The 23512-nt window shown below is 43.1% G+C and overlaps 1 protein-coding gene across 1 annotated transcript in view; it reads left to right on the forward strand.

Moving 5' to 3' along the window:
* Positions 1-23512, forward strand: part of Slc25a30 (solute carrier family 25 member 30) — a 180685-nt gene that overhangs the window by 20592 nt on the left and 136581 nt on the right. Inside the window, exon 2 of the mRNA XM_045145318.1 lies at positions 69-231. The gene's annotated coding sequence lies outside the window, so the exon portion shown is untranslated. The remainder of the gene's footprint in view (positions 1-68; positions 232-23512) is intronic.

Genomic DNA, 23512 nt, shown 5'->3' on the forward strand with positions numbered 1-23512 from the left:
TTTTTTTATTTTTTGCTACGTTTATATCTTAGTACAGTCAACTAATAAGTTATGCTTTTTTATTCCAGCCAAACTTCACGTCCCAACAACTCACGCCCAAAGCCAATGTTTGGTAACTTTCTGCAAAGCCGAATTGAGAAGCAAGACTACCTTTCCTTCCACCTAGCCCAGCGTCTCAACAAGGAGCTCCTGGCTGCAGCATCCCTTCGCTTTGCGCATTTGCCTTTCTTGGTAAGTTTTCATGGCATGTTTAACAACTCTGAGTTACACTGCTAAGCGACAAGCCAGGTCTGGGCTTCCCACCAGACGGATGAAAGGAGCCTGACTGGCTCTCGGATTCGGGATTCGGGATTCAGAAGGAAGCTTCACTGTACCAGAGGATTCTCTGTTAGGTTCTTCTGTTTCCTCTCTTTCCCTGAATTGCTCCAGTGTGGCTCAGAGCCACTCAGAGATGCAGGTTCCACTCCCTCCAGGCGGCATCTCCATCCAGAATCAGGACCACTAAGCTGTACATGCTCTGGGCAACAAGTCGTCTTTCAGTAGTCATCTTTACTTTCCCAGGCAAAAGCCAGCAGCCATTTGCTTATAAAACAGCTGTGACTGCAGTGCCCACACTCTATCCTAAGAAAATACTGCTGCTCATCCAGTCCAGGAAAAACAGGTGGTGGTGGAGGAGGCGCTGAGGTGTTCGCGTTCGCTCTGCTAGGCAAGGCAGCCGAGAAGTTAGAAAGACGAAGATGGCCTTGTGCTTGAATGCGCAGCCTGGTCCCCAGGACCCTGGCTGGGGAAACTAAATGCAAAGTCCCCTGGGGTTCCTGCAGCCACCAAGATGAGCCGGGCAGTGGCCACAGTGAGGGGCCTGCGGGGCAGGGCAGTCTCCGGACCCCAGGAGCGGCCCAGGAACCTCTGGCTGAGGCTCAAGAAGCCAGGACCTCCATCGGATACAAACTTGCCCACCCCTAGCTCAAAGGGGTGCAGTGGTGATCTGAATTTTCTCTTCAGTGTCACATAGCGTGTGCCAGCCACACATGCCTACTAATGCCTGTGGGTGCTCATCATATGCTTCCCAGCACATGTGACAGCCCTCTTCCCCCCCCCCCCGCCTCAAAAAAAAAAAAAAGACTGGAAAACACCTTTAAAGTACTGCTGTTACTCGGGTTCACTTCAGACAGATTTCATGAAATGTGTCTCTCCCAGAGACATTTGGGTAAGGGAAATGGTCTCTGGCACTGTGACTTAGGCCTTTACTGTCAGGCCCTTCTCTTCAGGGGAAGAAAGTTTTGCCTCAAGACCAAACAATCTTGTTAGATTTTAAGCCCATGTTTTTCTAAAATTGTTTTGCTCGGTCCCTAATGAAATTCCCACTGCAGTGTGCTAGATGAGAAACTCAAGCAAAGCGCTTGTCCCTGCTTTCATGACCTTTACTTCCTTTATTGTTCTACTTGGGGGTGTTGGTGTTGGGGATCACACTTAGGGCCTCACAGTGCTAGGCAAGCACTCTGCCACTAACTATACCTCCAGCCCATATGGAACTTACATTTTATTGGGTGTAGAGAGGGAATGATCTCCAGTAGTAAGTTAATATGTAATGTCTCAGGAAGTACTATAGGTCAGGCAGAATAAGGGAGAGAGCAAGGGGCGGGGAGCTGCTATTTTCAATAGTTTAAAAGGCCTTTCTGGTAAAAGACAGGAAATCTTAAAAACCGAGTGTGTGCCTTGGGATGTAGCTCAGTAGTAGAGCGCTTGCCTAGTACTCTTGGAGCTCTAGGTTCAATCCCCCAAACAACTAGAGGGTAGGCCAAGAGTGGGAGGAGGAGAAGCTAGAGGGCCACTGGGGGTGGGGGAGAGGATGAGCATCTGCAGTGGGGTGAGGGTGGGAAAGTGTGGGAAAAGGACGAATGAAAAGCTTACCCAGATCACTTTGCTGAAATGGTAAAGGTGATGCTGTGAGTGTAGGAATTACTGATGCAGGATTTGGGGGTTCAGGAGGAGTTCCCCTAAATTTATCAACCCCAATTTTGGGTCCTGTCTTTTTTGTTTTTTAAGTTTTACAGCTTTCTTTTTTTTTTTTAACATAACAAGAGCACACATACTCTGACATGATAGGGTCATCTACAATGTGTCCACAAGATAACTGTACAATGAAGTTACACAAAATTGCAAAATAGTTATAATGCTTTAAGTTGTGCATTTTGATTTTGTTCTTTCATCTTTTTAATTAGATATGGACATATTTTATATGTAAGCAACACATGTTGGTACCATCCTTTCCCTCCTTCCTGCCCCTTTTCTGAAGAGGCCCTCCTTGTTGAGGATGCAGGTCAACCCCATGGGGATTGTGGGTCATGCATTATAGGGAGGGGGAGAGGCAATGTCTCTGCAAAAAGTCCCAACATATGGCTCTAACAATCTTTCCACCCCCTCTTCTCCAAAATTCCCTGAGCCATGCTGGGAGCATGTTAATTCTACTTCAATGATGGTCACTTAGGAGCCTCTGGATCTCTGGTTTGGTAGGTGTTGAGTGTCCTCAGTATTTTTCTCCATCACCCTTGTGCTGATAGCAGATTCTCTAAGAAAGCAGCACTCTTGTAATTTCCCCAATTCCTCTGTGGTTTCAGCTAGAGCCGGGCTGGAGTGCACTGGGTCGTTTATCTCCTCAGGTCCAGTTCCCAACAGAAAAAGAGAAGCAGATTCTCCAACCGAGAATGAAGTCAGCACCAGTTAAATGGGACAGCCATTATTAATTTAGAGAGAATTTTAAAAGTTTAGACCCTTTTATAGTCTAAGGTTAGTGGGAGCTTGACAATGGAAAGCAGAATCATTATCTGGATGTGATTCTGACTTGTTTCCCAGTTCCAGATATGGTTTCCTTTCCTCTGAGCAGATCTGTTAGCCAATCCAAGAGCAAGATTTTTTCCTTTCCAATTTGAATTCCTTTTATTTCTTTCTCCTGTCTTATTGTTTGGACTAGTACTTCTAGTACTATGTTAAAGAGCAGTGCTGAGGGTGGGCACTTCTGTCTTGTTCCCGATCTCAGTGAGAACTCCTTGAGTTTTCCCCATTAAGTCGTATTTGGGCATTAGGAGCTTTATATATAGCCTTTATTGTGTTGAGATACAAACCCTCCGAGCCTATTCTTTCCAGTGTTTTGATCATGAAGTGGTGTTGGATTTTGTCAAAGGCCTTCTCTGCATCAGTTGAGATGATCATGTGGTTCTTATGGTTCAGTTTATTTATGTGGTATATTATGTTGACTAATTTCCATATATTAAACCATCCCTGCATCCCTGGAATGAAACCTACTTGACCAATGTTCATAGTGCTTCTAATGTGTTGTTGAATTCAGTTTGCAAGGAGTTTGTTCAGGATCTTTGCATCTAAATTCCTTAGAGGTACAGGCTTACAATTTTCTTTTCTTGTTGCATCTCTGCCTGGTTTTGGTGTTAGGGTCATGCTAGCTTCATAATAGGAGTCCAGAAGGATTCCTTGGTCTCCAATTATACAGAATAGTTTAAGAAAATTGGGTTTCAGTTCTTCTATGAAGGTTTGATAGAATTCAGCTGAGAAGCCATCTGGTTCTGGACTTTTCTTTGGGGAGGTTTTTGATTACTTTTTCAATCTTCAGGGATGTGATAGGTTTGTTTAGGAGATTAATCTGTTCTGAGGTTAGTTTTGGTAAGTGGTATGTGTCTAGGAATTCATCCATTTCTTCCAGATTATTTAATTTTGTGGAGTAGAGGTTTTGGAAGTATGCCCTGATGATTCTTCCAGTTTCATTGGTGTCTGTCTCCTTTTTCATTTCTGATTTTGTTAATTCTCTTTTTTTTTTTTTTTGCTTGAGCCATTTGTTTACTTTTTCAAAGACCCAGCTTTTCATTTCTTCAATTTAAAAAATTGTTTTCTTAGTTTCCAATTCATTAATTTCTGCTCTAATCTTGATTATTCTTTTCTGTCTAGAGCTCTTTGGGTTGAATTCTTGTTTTTCCAGTGCCTTTAGGTAGACAGTCAGGTTATTGATTTGGGATCTCTCTGTCTTTGTAATGAAGGCATTATTTTTTAAATTTCCTTTTGCTTGGAATATAATTTAGGGATATGAGTTTTCCCCTTATGACTACCTTCATTGAGTCCCATAAGTTTTGGTAGGTTGTGTTTTCATTATCATTCAATTCTAGGAATTTTACAATTTCGTTTTTGATTTCTTCCATGACCCATTCATTTTTTAAAAGTGTGTTGTTTATTCTTCAGAAGCTGATGGAGTTCTTGATGTGTCTCTTGTTGCTGATTTCTAGCTTTAAGGCATTGTAATCTGACATGATGCAGGAAGTTACTTCAATTTTCCTGACATTATGAAGGCATGCTTTATGGCCTAGTATATGGTCAATTTTGAAGAAGGTTCCATGGGCCACTGAGAACAATGTGAATTCTGTAGAATTGGGGTGGAAAGTTCAGTAGATATCCCTTAGATCTAGTTGATCTATGGAGTTTTTGAGCTATATTATTTCCCTGTTGATTTTCTGCTTGGATGATCTGTTTATTGATGATAGTGGAGTATTGAAGTCTCTGACTATGATGGTGTGGTATTTATTTCTGTTTTGTTGTCAAGTAGGTTTTATTTCATAAACTGTGGTGCCCCCGTGTTTGCCGCATATATACTTGTGATTGTGATGTGTTCATGTTGGATCATTCCCTTGATGAATGAACATTGGCCTTCTTTGTCCTTTTTGTCTGAAGTCTATTTTATTAAATATTAATATAGTAACACCCACTATTTTTTAATTTCCTTTTGCTTGGAATATAATTTTCCAACTTTTCACCCTGAGGAAGTGTCTATCTTTAGTAGTGAGGTGGGTTTCTTGAAGACAGCAGATAGAAGGGTCTAGTTTTTTGATCCATCCTGATAACCTGTGTCTTTTTATGGGTGAGTTAAGACCATTAATATTTAATTTTTTTGTTTATTTTTATTGATTTATTTGAGAGTGACAGACAGACAGAGAGAGAAAGATGCAGGTAGGTAGAGAATGAGTGCATCAGGGCCTCCAGCCACTGCAAATGAACTCCAGATGCATGCACCCCCATGTGCTTCTGTCTTACATGGCTCCTTAGGCTTCATAGGCAAGCACTTAACCACTAAGCCATCTCTCCAGCCCAAGGCCATTAATATTTAAGGTTATTACTATGAGGTTTGAACTAGTCCCTGCCATAATAAGGTATTTATAGGGTTTGGTGCTTTCTTGTGCCATGTACTGTTTTGAACCTGCTTTATTTTGGTTATTGTGATCTTCTTGTTGGCTCTTGAGATTGGTTGTTTGACTGTCTGTGTGGAGTATTCCCTCAAGTATTCTCTGAGGGTTTGGTTTTGTGTTCACATAATCATAGAATAGACTTTTTTCATGGAAAGTTTTTCTTTTACCATCTATTATGAGGGATACTTTTGCTGGGTAAAGTAGATTGGGTTGGAAGCCAGTTTTTCAGGCTTTGAAGTGTTCCATTCCAGGCCCTTTTGGCTTTCAGGGTTTCCATTGAGAAGTCTGATGTTATTCTAATGGGATTGCCTTTGTATGTTGTGAATTGCTTCTCTCTTGCTGCTTTTAACACTGTCTCTTTGTTTTTGTTGTTATAACTATGATGTGTCTTGGAGAGTTTCTTCTTTGATCCTGCCAGTTTGGTGTTTTGTGGGCTTTTTGAATCAGGATGGGCCTCTCTTTTGCAAGATTTGGAAATTTTTCTTCAATAATTTTGTTGAGTATGTTCCCTGTGCCCCTGGTCTGTATTTCCTTTCCTTCTGGAATACCCATGATCCAGATGTTTGGTTGTTTTAGGGTGTCCCACAGATCCCTTGTATTCTGTTCACTTGATTGTTTGAACTGGGCAAAGCTTTGGCCTCTGGATCAATTTCTTCTGTCTTATCTTCCAGATCAGAGGTTCTGTCTTCCACATGAGTAATTCTGTTGGTGAGTGATTCTAGAGAGGTTTTTATAATTTCTATTTGTTTTTTGTTTTCTGTTGTGATATTTTGTATCATGTTCATCTCTTTTCTGAGGTATGATTTCAATTTAAGTTCTGATTTTTTTTGATGTTTCCTATAGTTCATTCTTTCTTGCATTTGATCAAGTCTTCACTAAGCTTAACCAAACAGTTGTTGAAGTTTTTCATTTCTTGACTTACCTTCAACTTATTCATATCTCTTTGGAGGATTCTAACATTTTCTTTAATCAAGTTAAGCCTACTGTCAAAGGCCGAACACTCTAGGAGATGATTCTGTTCAATTTCATTGATATAATTGTTGGTTCTTTGATAATTTGCTTCCAGTTCAGTGATTTTTTTTCTTTAATCAGGTTCTCATTGGTTGTTGTGTTTTAATTTGGGAATGAATTTCTGTTGAATTCTCTATGATTTCATTGGAGGCTTCCATAGTAGGACTAGGCATCCTTGGTGGAGATCTCTCAGTTTTCTCACTTTCGCTGGCTTTTTTGCATTGTTGTCTACCCATTTTAGGAAGACTCTTTATTTTATTGAGGAGGAAGCAAGTTTTTGTCTTTGGCCTATACACCCTCTGACTCAGGTGAACAGGGATGTTGGTACCTAGTGGCCAGTCAGGATACTAAAGCAAAAGGCCTGATTGCACAACTCACACAGGGACCAGGCCTCCCTAAGCAAGGCACAGTGGGACCTACCAGGACCAGGAGACTTGGAGGAACAAGGGAACAGGGACCTGGCCTACTTTGTGCTGTGCCCTCTAGGAAACAGATCAGCACAGGCAACCCATACTGGGGAGGTGGGAGGAGCCCAGATACAGGGGTCTGGCCTACTGACTCAGATTGTTGTACCCACCCATACACTGTCAGTGCAAGGAACTCATCCTGTCCTATTTTTAATAAAGAATTGATTTTTTTTAAAAAGGACTCAAAAATATAAATTAGCTGAGCTTGGTGATACACATCTTTAGTCCCAGCACTCAGAAGGCAGAGGTAGGAGATCACTGTGAGTTTGAGGCCACTCTGAGACTACATAGTGAATTCCAGGTCAGCCTGAGCTAGAGTGAGACTGTGGTGGTTTGATTCAGGTGTCCCCCATAAACTTAGGTGTTCTGAACACTAGGTTCCCAGCTGATGGAGATTTGAGAATTAATGTCTCCTGGAAGGAGTGTATTGTTGGGGGTGGGCTAATGGGTGTTATAGCCAGTTTCCAAAAGCCAGTGTTTGGCACACTCTCCTGTTGCTATGGTCCACCTTATGTTGGCCAGGGGGTGATGTCCACCCTCTGCTCATGCCATCGTTTTCCCTGCCATCATGGAGCCTGTAAGCCAAAATAAACCTCTTTTTCCCAGAAACTGCCTTGGTTGGGTTGATTTCTCCCAGCAATGCGAACCTAATTGCAACAGAGACCCTACCTCCCCCCAAAAATTATGGATTATTAAGATAAATTTATGGATTATTAAGTTTATTTATGGAAAAAAATCACAAATTGTGGGGCTTACTTAAGGGAAACTGGGATCTGGAAGAAGGCTAGAGCAGAGTCATAAGCATGTGGAAGATTGGAAACACGCACTTGTGTGAAACACACAGCACAGGCCCTGAGATTCATTTAAGAGAAATTGAGGTTTTTAGGGGAAGACAAGGGGAGCCACATGCATGTAGAAGATAGAACCTAGTGAGGGAGGATAGGAGAAAGCTGGTTTATTTTAGGCAGCTGCAGTTAGAAATTGAGGCCCAGAAAGAACAAGGAGATGCCACCACGCATGCCACCTCACCCTGGCACAAGAACAGAACTTTGGCAAAAACGGCGCTCCTGTTGATGGAGCCTGATCTCCTGCGCCCCCTGCTGTCCACAGTCTGGCAGCTACGTTGATGGGCTGGCCCAGGCGGGATCCCCAGAGCCATCTATGAATCAACTGGCTCTTCCCCTTGCATACCAGAACCTGACTCCATGAAGGCTGTGTTCAGACTCCACTCTCTCTCTCTGTGAGAATTCTCCCTGAACTCTCCCTCATCTCTGCTTGGATACACATGAATGGCTTCCCTTCTCACCCAGCATGGGTGGTGGGAGAGCATAATACAGTTTCTTGTTCTGGGGGAACTTTTCTGCTTGCCTCTACTTTATAGCTTGAGGTAATGTCTCACTTTTGTTACATGCATAATTTTACTCTGGTCTCTGAATATTCCACATGCATATTTCCCCTACACTGGATGTCTACTATGTGTGTGCTTCCTTAAACTCTGGGCCTGTTTCCTGTGTAGTTTCTCCAAACTAGGGATAGCCATGGGGGTAACTATCTTTACTACTCATTTCTCATCTGAATTTCTTGGTCTCTGCTTTGGTAATTCCCTTATTCCTCCTTGATCCTTTCTGTTTGCCCTCTTAACTTCCTTCCATAAGAAAGTGCAGGGCAGATGTCATGTGCTTTCCTTCTAAATCTGCTTACACAAGCTTCTAGACTCTTTCCCCACATGCTTACAGCTTTACTCTAGTCTCTCTTTAAAAGCCTCCATTTCTTTCAAGTGAACTTTCCATGTGCTTGCAGCTTTACTCTAATCTCTCTTCAAATGCCTCTGTTTCAGGGCTGGAGAGATAGATGGCTTAGTGATTAAGGTGTCTGCCTGTGAAGACTAAGGACCCAGGTTTGATTTCCCACTACCATGTAAACCAGATGCACATAGTGGCACATGCATCTGGGGTTCATTTGCAGTGGCTAGAGGCCCTGGCATGCCCATTCTCTCTCTATCTCTCAAATAAATAATTAAAAAAATTTAAATCTCTTAAAAAAAAAAAAAAAGAACTCTGGCCAGGCATGGTGGCACTCACCTTTAATCCCAGCACTTGGGAGGCAGAGGTAGGAGGATCGCCATGAGTTTGAGGCCACCGTGAAACTACATACTGAATTGCAGGTCAGTGTGGGCTAGAGTGAGACCCTACCTCAAAAAAAAAACAATAAATAAAATAAAATAAAATAACATGCCTCTGTTTCTCTTATCTTCCATGTACTTGGAGCTTCAATCTCTCTTTAAAAACCTTTCTCTTAAATCCCAATCTCCCTTAAGTAAACCCACAATTGGTGATTCCCCCTAAGTAAACTTAATAATGCACTGTTTATCCTTCTTGAGTCCATCTTTATTATTTTTTAATATTTTATTTATGTACTTATTTGTTTGAGAAAGAGAAAGGGGCAGAGCAGATATATATATAGAGAGAATGGGTGCACCAGGACCTCCGGCTACTGCAAGTAAACTCTAGACACATCTCCTTGTGCATCTGGCTTTACTTGGGTGTGGGGAATAAAACTTGGCTCCTTTGCATTTGCAGGCAAGAGCCTTAACTACTAAGCCATTGCTCCAGCCCCTTTATTAGTTCTTTATTAAAGGTAGGATAGAACCCAAACTTGGTGTTCATAAATTCTTGGGGACTTTTTCTGAACTCCCAAATCCTGCATCACTAGGAGCTTGTGTAAGGAGATTTAGAAGGAACACAAATAGCATCTGCTCTGAACTTCCCCATGGAAGAAAGTTAAGAGGGAAAATGGCAGAGAGCTTAAGGAAGAATAACAGAGGGAAAATATCAAAGCAGAGACCAAAAAGTTCAGATGAGAAATGAGTAGTAAATATAGTTACCCCCATGGTTACCTGGAGGTTAGAGAAAGAGCACAGCCAACAGTTAGAGAAAGCACCCACGTAGTGGGTCTGGAGTGTAAGGGAAGCATGCATGTGGTAGACTCAGAGACCAGAGGAAAAGCATAAAGGAAATTAAAGTGAGACGCTACCTCAAAGCATAACATACAGAGGCAAGCAGAAAACTACCCCAGCCAGGAAACAGTACTCTGCAAGAAACAGTGCTCGGCGTAGCTAGGTGGAAGGGGGAATTCAGACTTGCGTATATCTAAGCAGAGATCACACAGCAGAGTGACAGGATGCAGAGAGAGACAAAAGGCCAAAACAACAGCCTTTATAGTCAATTAAAATGTATTATTTTGTCAAATTTAGGTATGTAAATTATACATGAAAGTATACAATGCAAATATATTGTTTATTATACACAAACGTTTATTAGTAAAGTTGATTTCCAGGTTGAACACTTGCCAAGCACGTGTAAGATCTTACATTTGATCCCCAGAATCGCTAATAGTAATTAACTGATTAATTAATAAATAAAATAAGATAAGCCAAGTGTGATGGTACACACCTGTAATCCCAGCACCAGAGAGGTGGAGGCAAGAGTATCAGAAGTTCAGGATCAGGCTGGAGAGATGGCTTAGCAGTTAAGCGTTTGCCTGTGAAGCCTAAGGACCCTGGTTCGAGGCTTGGTTCCCCAGGACCCAAGTTAGCCAGATGCACAAGGGGGCGCACGTGTCTGGAGTTTGTTTGCAGTGGCTGGAGACCCTGGCGCACCCATTCTCTCTCTCTCTGTATCTGCCTCTTTCTCTCTCTGTTTGTTGCTCTCAAATAAATAAAGAAAAGTAACAACAGAAGTTCAAGATCATCCTCAGCCCCATAGCAAGATCAAAGTCAGCATGGCTACAGGAGACCTGTTTCAACAAACAGACCAAACCAATGTTAGTAAAGTTGATTTGTATTTTATCGTCTTTTCCAGCTACAGATGTGATTTCTGGTAGGCTTTTTACAAATCCTGCCAGTAGCTTCCAGGCCCTCTTTACTCTTTAAGGCAGTGGAGATTCATGAGCACTACTGGGTTTGAAGAGTTCCAAGTTAGCACTGAGGTGGTTCTCACAAGGAATTAACATTGCATTAATTGACATTGATACTATGTTCACATATAATGTTCCATATGGCTTTTAAAATCTGCAAAAAGTAGCTGGGCATGGTGGCACACATCTTTAATCCCAGCACTTAGGAGGTAGAGGTAGGAGGATTGCTGTGAGTTAGAGGTCACCTTGAGACTAACTATATTGTGAATTCCATGTCAGTCTGGGCTAGAACAAAACCCTATCTTGCAACTAAAAAAAAAAAAAAAAAAAAATCTACAAAAAGTTATATTTAAATAAGCACCTTAAACTCAAGGGACCATTGAGGAAGAGGTGGGAGAAAGAATGTAAGGGCCAAAGGAAAGGGAGGAGTATCTTCCAGACACAAAATGGCCAACTGGCCAGTGGTATTCGTGACTTCACAATGGCTGATGTTACCTACATAATACCTGTGTAATAGGAGGGGGAAATGATGACATCAGTATAGAAGAGAGACAAATTGGAAAGAAGACATTCAGTAAGAGGGAATTTGGGAGGGGGAAAGAGGGTGTTAAGGGGGGGATTATGATGATAGTATATTGTAGTCAACAAAATGTTCAAAGCCAGTTAGTAAATATGTACCTTACAATATAAGGAGAGATCGTAGAGCAGCATGGCCAGGTTTCCTCTGCCACTTATAAACCGATTGCAAGGCGATCCCCAGAACTCGGACACATGCTGGAGAGTTCTCATTTTCATTTATAATCAGGATTTCAGTGAGGAGCCAGGGAGCTGGATTCCAGTTGTCATCTTGCACATTTGATCTTGAACAAGTCTCCCAATTTCTGTAACAGAAGCCCCATCTCCAAAAGCAAGTTTGTCAAATGGTGTCATCTTTGTTGTTGTTGTTGTTTGTTTGTTTTTTGAGGTAGGGTCTCGCTGTAGTCCAGGTTGACCTGGAATCCACTATGTAGTCCCAGGCTGGCCTTGAACTCACAGCAATCCTCCTAACTCTGCCTCCCAAGTGCTGGGATTTAAAGGTGTGTGCCACCACACTTGGCTCTTGTTTTCTTTTTGAGACAGGCTCTCTCATCGACCAGGAACTTGCTGAGAAGTCTAGCCTGGCTGGCCAGCAAGCGCCACGGACCTGTGTGCCTCTGCCTCTGCCTCTGCAAGGCTGGGATCACAGGTGCCACCCTGGACTTCTTAACCTGAAGTCAGGGGATTGGACTCAGGTCCTCGTGCTTTCAAGACAAGCACTTTACTGACTGAGTTATTTCCTTGCCCCATCCAAGCTGATTATTTTTGGTGTGTGTGTGTGCATGTGTGTGTGTGCATGTGTCTGTAGATGTGATCATCCTGTGCACATTTGTGTGGAGGCCTCTACTGATCTTCTACCTTATTTCCTGAAGACAGGGTTTCTCCTTGAACCTGGAGCTTTTATGTGTGTGTGCATTTGTGTTTGTGACTGTGGGCATGTGCATACCATAGCCCATATGTGCAGGTCAGGACACAACCTTGGGGACAGCAAGATAGCTCAGTGGTTAAAGTCATTTGCTTGCAAAGCCTGTCGCTTTGTTTCCCCAATAACCACCTAAAGCCAGACACACAGCAGACAACCCTGGGCATCAGTCCTCACCTTCCACCTTCTTTATGGCAGAGTCCCTCATTGCTCATTACTGCATTCACTAGGCTAGCTGGCCCACAAGTTTCCAGGGGATTCTCTTGCCTTAACTTTTCATCTCCCCACAGGCACACTGGGATTACAGACACTAGGGCTGCCGTATCCAGCTCTGCGTGGGCACTGGGAACCCAAACTCGGGTCTTCATGCTCGCACAGCAAGTGCTTTATCCACTGAGCCATCTCCCCAACCCCCAAGTTGCTTTTTTATTTTTTTGTTTGGCTTTTTGAGGTAGGGTTCCCCTCTAGCCCAGGCTGACCTGAAATTCACTATGTAGTCTCAGGATGGCCTTGAACTCACAGTGATCCTCCTGCCTCTGCCTCCCAAGTGCTGAGATTAAAGGCCTGCACCACCATGCCTGGCTCCCAAGTTCATGTTTAAAAATCAAGTTGGGAACACACAGTGGAAGAATTTGAAAGCCAAATCAAAGTTTTGCAAGGTTTTAGAAAAGGGGTAATGTTGGGTTCAAAAGTCAAAATGAGGTAAAATTCAGGCCAGTGATGACTAGAGGATTTTCCTAACATGTAGTCCACAGTCCAGGGCAAACATGTAGAGTGTGTTTAATGACTTGGAAAACAACTTGACAGAACAACTCCAAGTTTGTTGAATCTAAAAATAAAAATAACAATTAAGACACTTGCCTGCAAAGCCTAATGACCCAGGTTCAATTCCCCAGTATCCACATATAAGCCAGATGCACAAAGTGGCACATGTATCTGCAGTTCATTTGCAGAGGCTGGAAGCCTTGGGCATGCTCATTCTCTCTGTGTTTCTCTACTCCCTCTGCTTATAAATAAATAAATAAATTTTAAAAGAAAAACATTAACCACTTAAATTAAATAATCAAATACTAAATATTTGCAGCCATATTTTATATGTTTTAGTTTGCAGCTATTTCTAGAAACTGGAGAAAGTAGATCAGTTGGTAAAGTATCCACCTAGCATGCATGAAGTCCTGGATTTGATGTGACGTACCATGGAAACTGGACATGGTGGCATATAGCTGCAACACCAGCACTCAGGAGATGGAGGCAAGAAGATAAGGGGTTCAAACTCATCCTCGGCTTATCAGGCCAGCGATGGTTATATGAGACCCTGTCTCAAACACACACACCCACTGAGAGGCTAGGGAGACAGCTCAGCAGTTAAAGATGCTTGCTTGTCAGCTTTCTGACTCAAGTTCCATCTTCCTCAGCATCCATGTAAAACTGGGCACAATGTGGTGCGTACATCTGCAATCCCAGCATGTCTGTGGTAATGGGAAGTGGTACCAGGAGAATCAGAAACTAGCAAACAGCTGTGGCAAGAGAGACTCTGTCTCCAAAAGAAGGTGGAGAGATGGCTTAGTGGTTAAGGCACCTGCCTGCAAAGCCTAAGGACTCATGTTCAGCTCTCCAGATCCCACATTAGCCCCATGCACAAAGGTGAGGCAAGCGCAATGTCACATATGCCCACTAGGTGGCACAAGTGCCTGGAATTCAATTGAGTGGCTGAGGCCCTGGTGTGCCAATTCTTTGTCTGTGTGTCTCTCTCTCTCACTCTAAAGAAAAGAAAAGAAAAAAAAATTAAAAAGAATTTTTTTTAAAAGGTGGGAGGAGAGGAAAAACCCCGAGGTTGTCCTCTGACTTCCACATGCACACTATGAAAGGAGTACCCTTAGATATATTTTTTATAATAATGGAAAATGTTAATAAAAATTTTAAAAAAGAACGGAGTACCCTTAGACACACATCACACACATGCAAACAAGTAAATAATAAAATGGAAAAATAAAAATATTAATGAGGACTGGAGAGATGGCTTAGTGATTTAGGCGCTTGCCTGCAAAGCCAAAGGATCCAGGGTCGATTCCCCAGGACCCACGTAAGCCAGATGAACAAGGTGGCACATCTGGAGTTCATTTGCAGCAGCTGAAGGCCCTGGTGTGCCCATTCTTTCTTTCTCTCTCCAGTAAATAAATAAATAATTTAAATATATATATATAGGGCTGGAAAGATGGCTTAAGCAGTTAAGCGCTTGCCTATGAAGCCTAAAGACCCCGGTTCAAGGCTCTATTCAAAAGGACCCAGAGTTAGCCAGATGCACAAGAGGACGCACGCATCTGGAGGTCATTTGCGGTGGCTGGTGGCCTTGGCACACCCATTCTCTCTCTCTGCCTCTTTCTCTCTGTCTGTTGCTCTCAAATAAATAAATAAAATAAGCAAAAACTTTATATATATATATATATATATATGAATAAAATTAAAATAACACTTCTAATAATTTGTGTTTGTTATACTTATAAAAGTTACCACTCCTAAACAAACCAGAAACTTGAAGAAAATCATCCTGCAGACAGCTTGGAAAGCAGTTGATGTGTGAGAGCAAGGCAGGGCTAGATTTGTCTTTGATAGTTTAGTTAAGGCTATTGGGAGACCGTATGAATTAAAAGCTGGCTATGAAGAACCTGAGGGTTGCCCACAGAGTCAAAATATGGAAGGTGTGTCAGCAGACTGGGTAAGTGGTTTGAAGTGCCACCATAATGACAGCACTCCTGGGCTCAGATGCCTGCCGCGCACCCAGAACCTTGTACGATATTCAGATTAGCAACTAGACTGCTATTTTAGAAGGAGGAACAAAACAATGGAGGGGTGGAAATTGCAGCTTTCTTCTTTTGCTAACTTCCTGCCATAACCTGGAAGGAGAGCTACTTTCAGATTCCTACAGGAAGCTATTTATCCCTAAGGGAAATGCTTTAAAGGAATCCAAGAAAGAAAATGTGGGCCTCATACCAGCACTGCAGGGAAATGTCACTCTGTAGGAACTTGCATATGGGTGGGTGACAGGCTTGGAGCTTGGTGCCTCACAACACACTCCGTGGTTATATAATCTCTCACACACACACACACACACACACACACACACACACACAGGGCGGGGGGGACCTTACTGTCTTTATAGTAACATGCTGCACCAAGGTCTGTCCAGAAGGCACCAAGTAAAAGGGGCAGATAGATACAGTCTCAAAGCGCAAAGTAAATTAGTAAGAAACAGCCTGCTGACATTGAAGCAAATCATTTTCTCTCAAGCTAGTAATTTAGGACTCAGAAATATTCCAGTTTGCCTAGCTCTAATATCACTACTTACAGAAGTGTCCAAGAATGCTATTCTGAGATTCTGACCCACATGAAATGATAAATTATGCAAAGTCATGTTGCATTCTATAAAGCAGAGCACAAACGTGATGAAGGCATATTCTTTTTTTTTCTGCACCCCTGAAGCTTCTCTGTATACCCTTCCACAATGTTCCCCAATGTAGCCTGTATGCAACCCTCAATATGCAAACCCTTACTAGCAATAGAAGTCTTGGCTGGTAACGTCAGTGTAGAATCACCGCATATCTAATGATCAGAATTGATCCTTTGTCTCCCAAAGCAATGCTGGTAACAAAACATCCCAAAGCACATGACCTTCAACACATCTGTTTAAGAGTTTGGGTGGTCAGCAATGTGGGCTGAACGTAGCAGCAGTTCTCATGGTGAGTTGTTCTGGGCAGACCTCCCCTGGTCTCTGCTGCCTGCTGTAGGTTGGCAGGCAGCTCAAGGATTGCCTCTGCTGAAGTTGCCCATCTCTGTCAATTTGGTCACTGCAAGTCTGGCTGCCAAGCAGGGTGTCCTGAGCAGGGAGTGCTTGGAGAGAGCAGAAGTGTTCACAGGTCTGGTGAAGCTGAACTTGGAACTGTTGCATCATTTGTGTCACTTTCTCCCATTCAAAACAAGCCACAAGACAGGTAGTGGAGGGATGAGAAACAGATTTCAAGCAGGGCATGGTGGTGCATGCCTTTCATCCCAGCACTCGGGAGGCAGAGGTAGGAGGATCGCTGTGAGTTCGAGGCCACCCTGAGACTACGTAGTGAATTCCAGGTCAGCCTGGGCCAGAGTGAGACCCTACCTCAAAAAACCAAAAAAAAAAAAAAAAAAAAAAAAAAAGAAGTAGATTTCATGTCTTGGTGGGAGGTGCTACAAAGTCACATTGCAAAGAACAGGGCTATAGAGAGGCCTTAGAGATTATCAGTTAGGACCAGCTGTCCCAGCTCTGAGTCATTTTTCCACCTGACCTTGTAGAAATTCCATGAGATGCATGCTGAACTTATGAACCATCTTTCCTCTCTAACAAGAAATAATATCAAAGCTGGGCGTGGTGGTGCAACAGGAAAGGAGAGTGTGCCAAACACTGGCAAGGGGGACACTGCCTATAATACCCATAAGCCCACCCCCAACAATACACTGCCTCCAAGAGGTGCTAATTCCCAAATCTCTGTCAGCTGGGAACCTAACATTCAGAACACCTAAGTTTATGGGGGACACCCAAATCCAACCACCACATTCCACCCCTAGCCCCAATAAACTGATAGCTATACATGATATAAAATACAATGCCTTCAGTCCCCATAGTTTTTAACAATTTTAATGATATTTACACATCCCATGATCCAAGGTCTTTTAACCGAGACATAATACCAAAAAAAAAAAACCCCAAAATTCATAATGGCACAGAATAAACATTCACACTGCACTGCAAAATATGGCATTGGGCATAGCAAAGAAATATTCAACCAATACAAAATTTAAGCATCAGCTTTCCTTAGCAGCCATCTCGTGGTCCTGGCATCCTCACTGGGTCTCCATTTCAACCCACAGTCCATCCTCACGGCTCCTTTGGGTGTCCATGCCGGCATCCAGCAAACCTTCTTCACAATGCCCAAGGCCATTTCCAAAACACGACCATGTTGCAAATTCAATGTCCCTCTTTTTCCTGTATTTCTTATACTCCACAATACCAGGTGGGGTGCCAATTTGTTAATCCAGGGGGAATAAAGCAGACTTTGAAGAACAGTACACTTCTTCAGCATTCAGGCCCCTTCAAAAGAGTCTGCATTTTTCTGTTGTCCCAGTGCAGGTCAGGTGGCCCAATCTCAACTGTTGTAATCTCTCATATAATTGTAGCCAAAAGGGCAGAAGTGTTGGCACAAAGATTTTGTTTTGTTTTGTTTTTTTCTTTTCCATAGGCCTCTTCTCACACCAGTCCATTTCTACTCAATGTAGTCCTGCACAACTTCTCAGTACATGGGCATAACAGCAAGCGTCTCACACAAACTGCTTCTAGCCCAGTCCAGGCAAAGCTCTTCTCATCCTCATAAGCCAAACTTCATGGTCCATAGTTCTTACTGCATTCAGGTCTTTCAACTCTGACCAGAATAGTCCATCAAGCTGTACCTACAGCACTGCAAGGTGTCTCTTAGCCACAGTTTCAAATCCTTCCATATTTCTCTTGAAAAATCAGCTCCAAAAGGCCAAAGCCACACAGTCAGGTGTCTAGCAGCAGTGCCACTCTCAGAATTAACTTTATTGTTGCAATAAGGTTTGCATGGCTAGTAGAAATGACCCAACTAAGAACAGCTTGTGGGGGAAAAAAAGAGGTTTATTTTGTCTTACAGGCTCGATGGGAAGCTCCACAATGGCAGGTGAAAACAATGGCATCAGCAGAGGGTGGACATCACCTCCTGGCCAACAACAGGTAGACAACAGGAACAGGAGAATCTGCCAAACACTGGCAAGGGGAAACAGGCTATAATACTCATAAGCCTACCCCCAACAATATACTGCCTCTCCATCATCTGGAAACCTAACTTTATGGAAAACACCTGAATCAAACCACCACACCATGATTAGTATAGAGAGAGGTGAGGCTGGACTAAAAATACTCAGCTTGTGGTTCCCCAGATCCTGGCTCCTCCACTCTCAGTTCCTCTGTGCTGATCTCATCTCTGTTGGAGAATTTGTTTCTCTTTTTTAGAAGACACTGAGAACTGAGGAGATGAACCACCCCTCACACATTAGCCAGGATCCGAGGGAACCACAGAGCAATTGTAAGCAAGACTACTGCTTCCATGGCAAGCCTGACAACCTGCGCTGGAGTGATGGAGACAGACACTGAGGACACTCAAAATGTACCAAAGCTGAAATCTAGAGGCTGCTAAGAGCTCAGTACTAAGTAGACTTAAAACATACCTCCCGCCACAGCTCAGGGAATTTTGCAGGAGAAGGGGCAGAAAGGTCATAAGAGTCACAGAGTGGGAGGGAATATCAGAGGCATTGCTCCCCCAACAATGAACTGACTGCTGCTTTCACACCTCATAACCTATAATTCTATGGTGAATACCAGCAGTCTCACTAGGGAGTGCCTTCAGTGGAGTGGGGGTAGGAAGGAGGAAAATGATTGTGTTAACATACAAAGTTTCTACTTAATAAAAAGAAAAAGAAAAATACTTGGCTTCAGTTAGAACCAGAATCTCAGCAGGAAGAAGGGAGGATCCAAGTCATATGAAGATGGAATGAAGATGAGAAAACTGAGGACGCAAGCACATAGAAGGGGAAGGATGGACCCGCAACTAAGGCTGAGTCCTCTGAAGGGATCATGACAATGAGGTTCAAAGATTCCACCTGAATGAAGATGAAAAATATAAATAAAAACTCCACTTACCACCTTGTGCTTCCATGTACCCTTGCCTCTATGAAGGGACATATGGAAAACATTTCACAGCTGTATGTGGTGGTGCATGCCTTTAGTCCCACCACTTGGGAGACTGAGGTAGGAGGATTGCCATGGGTTAGAGGCCAGCCTGGCACTACAAAGTGAGTTCTAGGTCAGCCTGGACTAGAGTGAAACACTGCCTTGAAGAAACCAGGAATAATAATAATAATAATAATAATAATAGGGTTGGGGAGTGCTGAAGAAATGGTTCAGGGGCTAAGGTGCTTGCCTATAAAGCTTAACAACTGGGGCTCAATTCCCCAGCATCCACATAAAGCCAGATGCAAAGTAGCACATGCATATGGAATTCATTTGCATTGGTTGGAAGCTCTCGCACACCCATTCTGTCTCTCTTTCTCTCTCTCCTTCTCTCTCTCCTTGCAAATAAATAAATATTTTTTTAATAAAAAAGAAGAGGGGGGCTGGAGAGATGGCTTAGCGGTTAAGCACTTGCCTGTGAAGCCTAAGGACCCCGGTTCGAGGCTCAGTTCCCCAGGTCCCACGTTAGCCAGATGCACAAGGGGGCGCACGCGTCTGGAGTTCATTTGCAGAGGCTGGAAGCCCTGGCGCACCCATTCTCTCTCTCTTCCTCTATCTGTCTTTCTCTCTGTGTCTGTCGCTCTCAAATAAATAAAAAATTTTAAAAAAAATTAAAAAAAAGAAGATGGGGTTGGAGAGATGGCTCAGCAGTTAAAGTCTTTGCCTGCAAAGTCTAACAATCTAGGTTCAATCTCCATTTCCTAGTAACTACATAAATACAGATGCACAAAGTGGTCCATGCATCTAGAGTTTATTTACAATGGACAGAAGCCCTGGTGCACCCATTCATTCTCTCTCTCTCTCTCTTTCCCTCTTTGGAAATAAATAAATAAATAATTTTTTAAAAAATCCAAAAGTACCAGTTTGTGGGAGGCAGACAAACCTACAGCAGCAGCCATGGGGAAAGACTCAGGAAGTTTAGCTGCTAGAAAATATAAATTTAGGCTGCCTGAAGATAGCATTGCTTTAGTCCCAGCTGGTGACATATGCCTACATCTCAGTACTGAGGAGCTGAAGTAAAAGCTTGAATGTTTATGGTCAGCCTGGGCTGAAGAGTAATTTTGAGGCCAGCCTGAGATAGATAGCAAGAGCTTATCCCAAAAAGATTAATCATCAGAGCTGGGCATGGTGGTACATGTCTTTAACCCCAGCACTAGGGAGTCAGAGGTAGGAGGATCACCGTGAATTCAAGGCCACCCTGAGATTACATAGTGAATTCCAGGTCAGCCTGGGCCAGAGTGAGACCCTACCTCAAAAAAAAAAAAAAAAAAACGATTAATTGTCAGTGAAGTAAATGAGCATGCACAAAAGATGCTGAACATTATGATATGTGTATGGTGATGGATGCCTGGGGCCCCAGCTACTCAGAAGGCTAAAGCAGGAGGAGATTTAGGCCCCAAAGTACAGGGCCAGCCTGGGCAGCAGAATGAAACCTTGTCTCTTAAAAAAAAATGGTGGGGGACTGGATAAATGGATTAGCAGTTAAGCACTTGCCTGTGAAGCCTAAGGACCCCAATTCAAGGCTTGATTCCCCAGGACCCACATAAGCCAGATGCACAAGGGAGTGCATGTGTCCAGAGTTCATTTACAGTGGCTGGAGGCCGTGGTGTGCCCATTCTCTCTCCCTCTCTCTCTCTCTCTCTCTCTCTTTCTCTCTCTCTCTCTCTCTCTCTCTCTCTGCCTCTTTCTCTCTCTGTCAGTCTGTCACTCCCAAATAAATAAATTAAAATAAACAAAAAAAATAAAAATGATGGAGGAGCCAGAGAGATTGTTCAGTGGTTAAGGAAGTTGCCTGCAAAGCCTAACAACCCTTATTTGATTTTCCAGTACACAAGTAAAGCCAGATGCACAAAGTGGCAAATAAATTTGGAGTTCATTTGCACCAGGTAGAGGCTTTGCATACCAATTCTGTCTCTCTCTGTCTCTGTCTCTCTCTACTTGCAAATAAATAAATATATAAAAATGACTATTCTGAGTTCATATGTATATTAGTTACTTTTTTGCCATTGTCATTGCTGTGACAAAAATGCTTTGAAACAACTTAGGAGAAAGGTGTATTTTTAGCTCACAGTTTTAGAGGATCTCAATATGTCATCATGGGAAAGGCATGGTGGAGTGGCTGCATGATGGTGGAAGCTTATGGCAGAGCTCTTCACATCTTGTCTAAACCAAGAAGTAGAGATCATCATTGGAATCAGAAATGGGGTCAGGGCTACAACCCTCAAAGGCCTACCTCCACCAGCCTGATTCCACAGCCTCCCATAATGATGCCATCCGCTGAGAACCAGGCATGCTAATCATGAGTGTGTGGAGGACATCTAGGGTGTGGTGTCTGTGTTAATTAACTTTCCGTTATTATAGTGAAACACCTGAGATAATTATTTTTAAAAAGAAAGTATTTGCTTTGGCTCATGGTTCTGAAGGTTCCAATCCACAATCAAGTGTACCCATGGGTTTTGGCCTCTGGCAAAGTCACACATCATTGTGAGGATGCATGCTACAATAAAACTATTCACCCTATGGCCAGGAAGCAAAAAGAAAAAGAAAGAGATCAGTCCCACAATCATCTTCAAGTGCATGTCCCCAGTGACCTAAGGACCTCCTCTTAGGCCACATCTATTAAAGGTTCCATCACCTTCCGATAGCATCACCTTCAGACTCAAGCTTTTAAAAAAGGAATTTAGGCAGGTCATGGTGGCGCACACCTTTAATCCCAGCACTCGGGAGGCAGAGGTAGGAGTATCGCCGTGAGTTCGAGGCCACCCTGAGACTCCATAGTGAATTCCAGGTCAGCCTGGGCTAGAGGGAGAACTTACCTCAAAAAAAAAAAAAAAGGAATTTAAGAAAATGGAGAGAGGGATTACCAGTTAAGATGCTTGCCTGCAAAGTGTAAGGACTCATGTTTGACTCTCCAGGTCCCACGTAAGCCAGACACACAGTGATACATTGTTGAATATGCACACAAGGTGGTGCATACATCCGAGTTCAATTAAAGTGGCTGGAGGCCCCAACATGCCAGTTCTCTCTGTCTCTCTCTCTCTCTCATGCACACACATTTAAAAAAAAAAGGCCAGTCTGTTGGTCTTGCCTCAAAAAAAAAAAAAAATCATATACACTATACCAATCATGATGGGATGCAGCACTTAAATTTTTTTTTAATATTTTTTTGTTTTATTTATTTATTTGAGAGTGACAGACACAGAGAGAAAGACAGATAGAGGGAGAGAGAGAGAATGGGCGCGCCAGGGCTTCCAGCCTCTGCAAACGAACTCCAGACACGTGCGCCCCCTTGTGCATCTGGCTAACGTGGGACCTGGGGAACCGAGCCTCGAACCAGGGTCCTTAGGCTTCACAGGCAAGTGCTTAACCGCTAAGCCATCTCTCCAGCCCCAGCACTTAAATTTTTTAAAGTTATTTATTTATTTATTTATTTGCAAGGTGAGAGAGAATGGGCACACCAGGGCCTCTAGCAATGCCAAATAAACTCCAGATACATGCACCACTTTGTGCATCTGGCTTTACATGTATACTGATTGAGCCTAGATCATTAGGCTTTACAGGCAAGTGCCTACACTGTTGAACCATCTCTCCAGTTCCCAGTATGCAGCATTTTTTAAATAAGTTTATTTAATAGCTAATGCACTCACATAAATCAAAAATTATAAAAGATGGGCTGGGGACATGGCTTAGCAATTAAGGCATTTGCCTACAAAGCCAAAGGACCCAGATTCAATTCCCCAGAACCCCTGTAAGCCAGATCCACAAGGTGGCTTATGTTTCTGGAGTTCATTTGCAGTGGCTGGAGGTACTGGTGTGCCCATCCTCTATCTGCCTCTCCCTCTCTCTCTTTCTCTCTCTCTCTCTCAAATAATAAGTAAATAAAAATAAAATACTTTTTAAAATTATAAAAAGCACAAGTGAAAAGTCTTTTTTTTCGGGAGTATTTCTAGTTTCCTTCTAGAAATGTTTCAATATTTCTAGAGATATTGCATACATAGACTGTTAGGTAGCTTGAACATAATGTGCCCATAGCCTCAGGTGATTAAGTTTCCTTCTTATTCTCCAGCTAGTAGTCTTTGGGAGGTGGAGCCATGCCAGAGGAAGTGTGTCACCACAGGCAACTTTGGGGTGGAGTTCAGAGTCAGCTTGAGCTTGCTGGTGCTTGAGCTCTGGCCTTTGGGTCTCTGTGCTATGGATGTATGGTGAAGTGAGCCAGTTTCCTCTGCCTCTTCCTCCTCCTACTCTGGAGTCTGTAATCTGAAATAAACCCTTGCCTCCCATAATCTGCTTCTGTTTGGGTGTTTTATTCCAGCGCTGAGAAGGTAACTACACAGACTGGCCAATGAACTGTGGCTTTTGTGTGTGTGTATACAGTGCTAGGAACTTCCTTTAAAAACATACTACTGGGCCAGGCGTGGTGGCACATCTCTTTAATCCCAGCACTTGGGAGGCAGAATTAGGAGGATCACCAAGAGTTCGAGGCCACCCTGAGACTACATAGTGAATTCCAGATCAGCCTGAGCTAGTGTGAGACCCTATCTCAGAA

Source organism: Jaculus jaculus, chromosome 3 (genome assembly GCF_020740685.1).
Source record: "Jaculus jaculus isolate mJacJac1 chromosome 3, mJacJac1.mat.Y.cur, whole genome shotgun sequence".
In the NCBI taxonomy this organism is placed as follows: Eukaryota; Metazoa; Chordata; class Mammalia; order Rodentia; family Dipodidae; genus Jaculus; species Jaculus jaculus.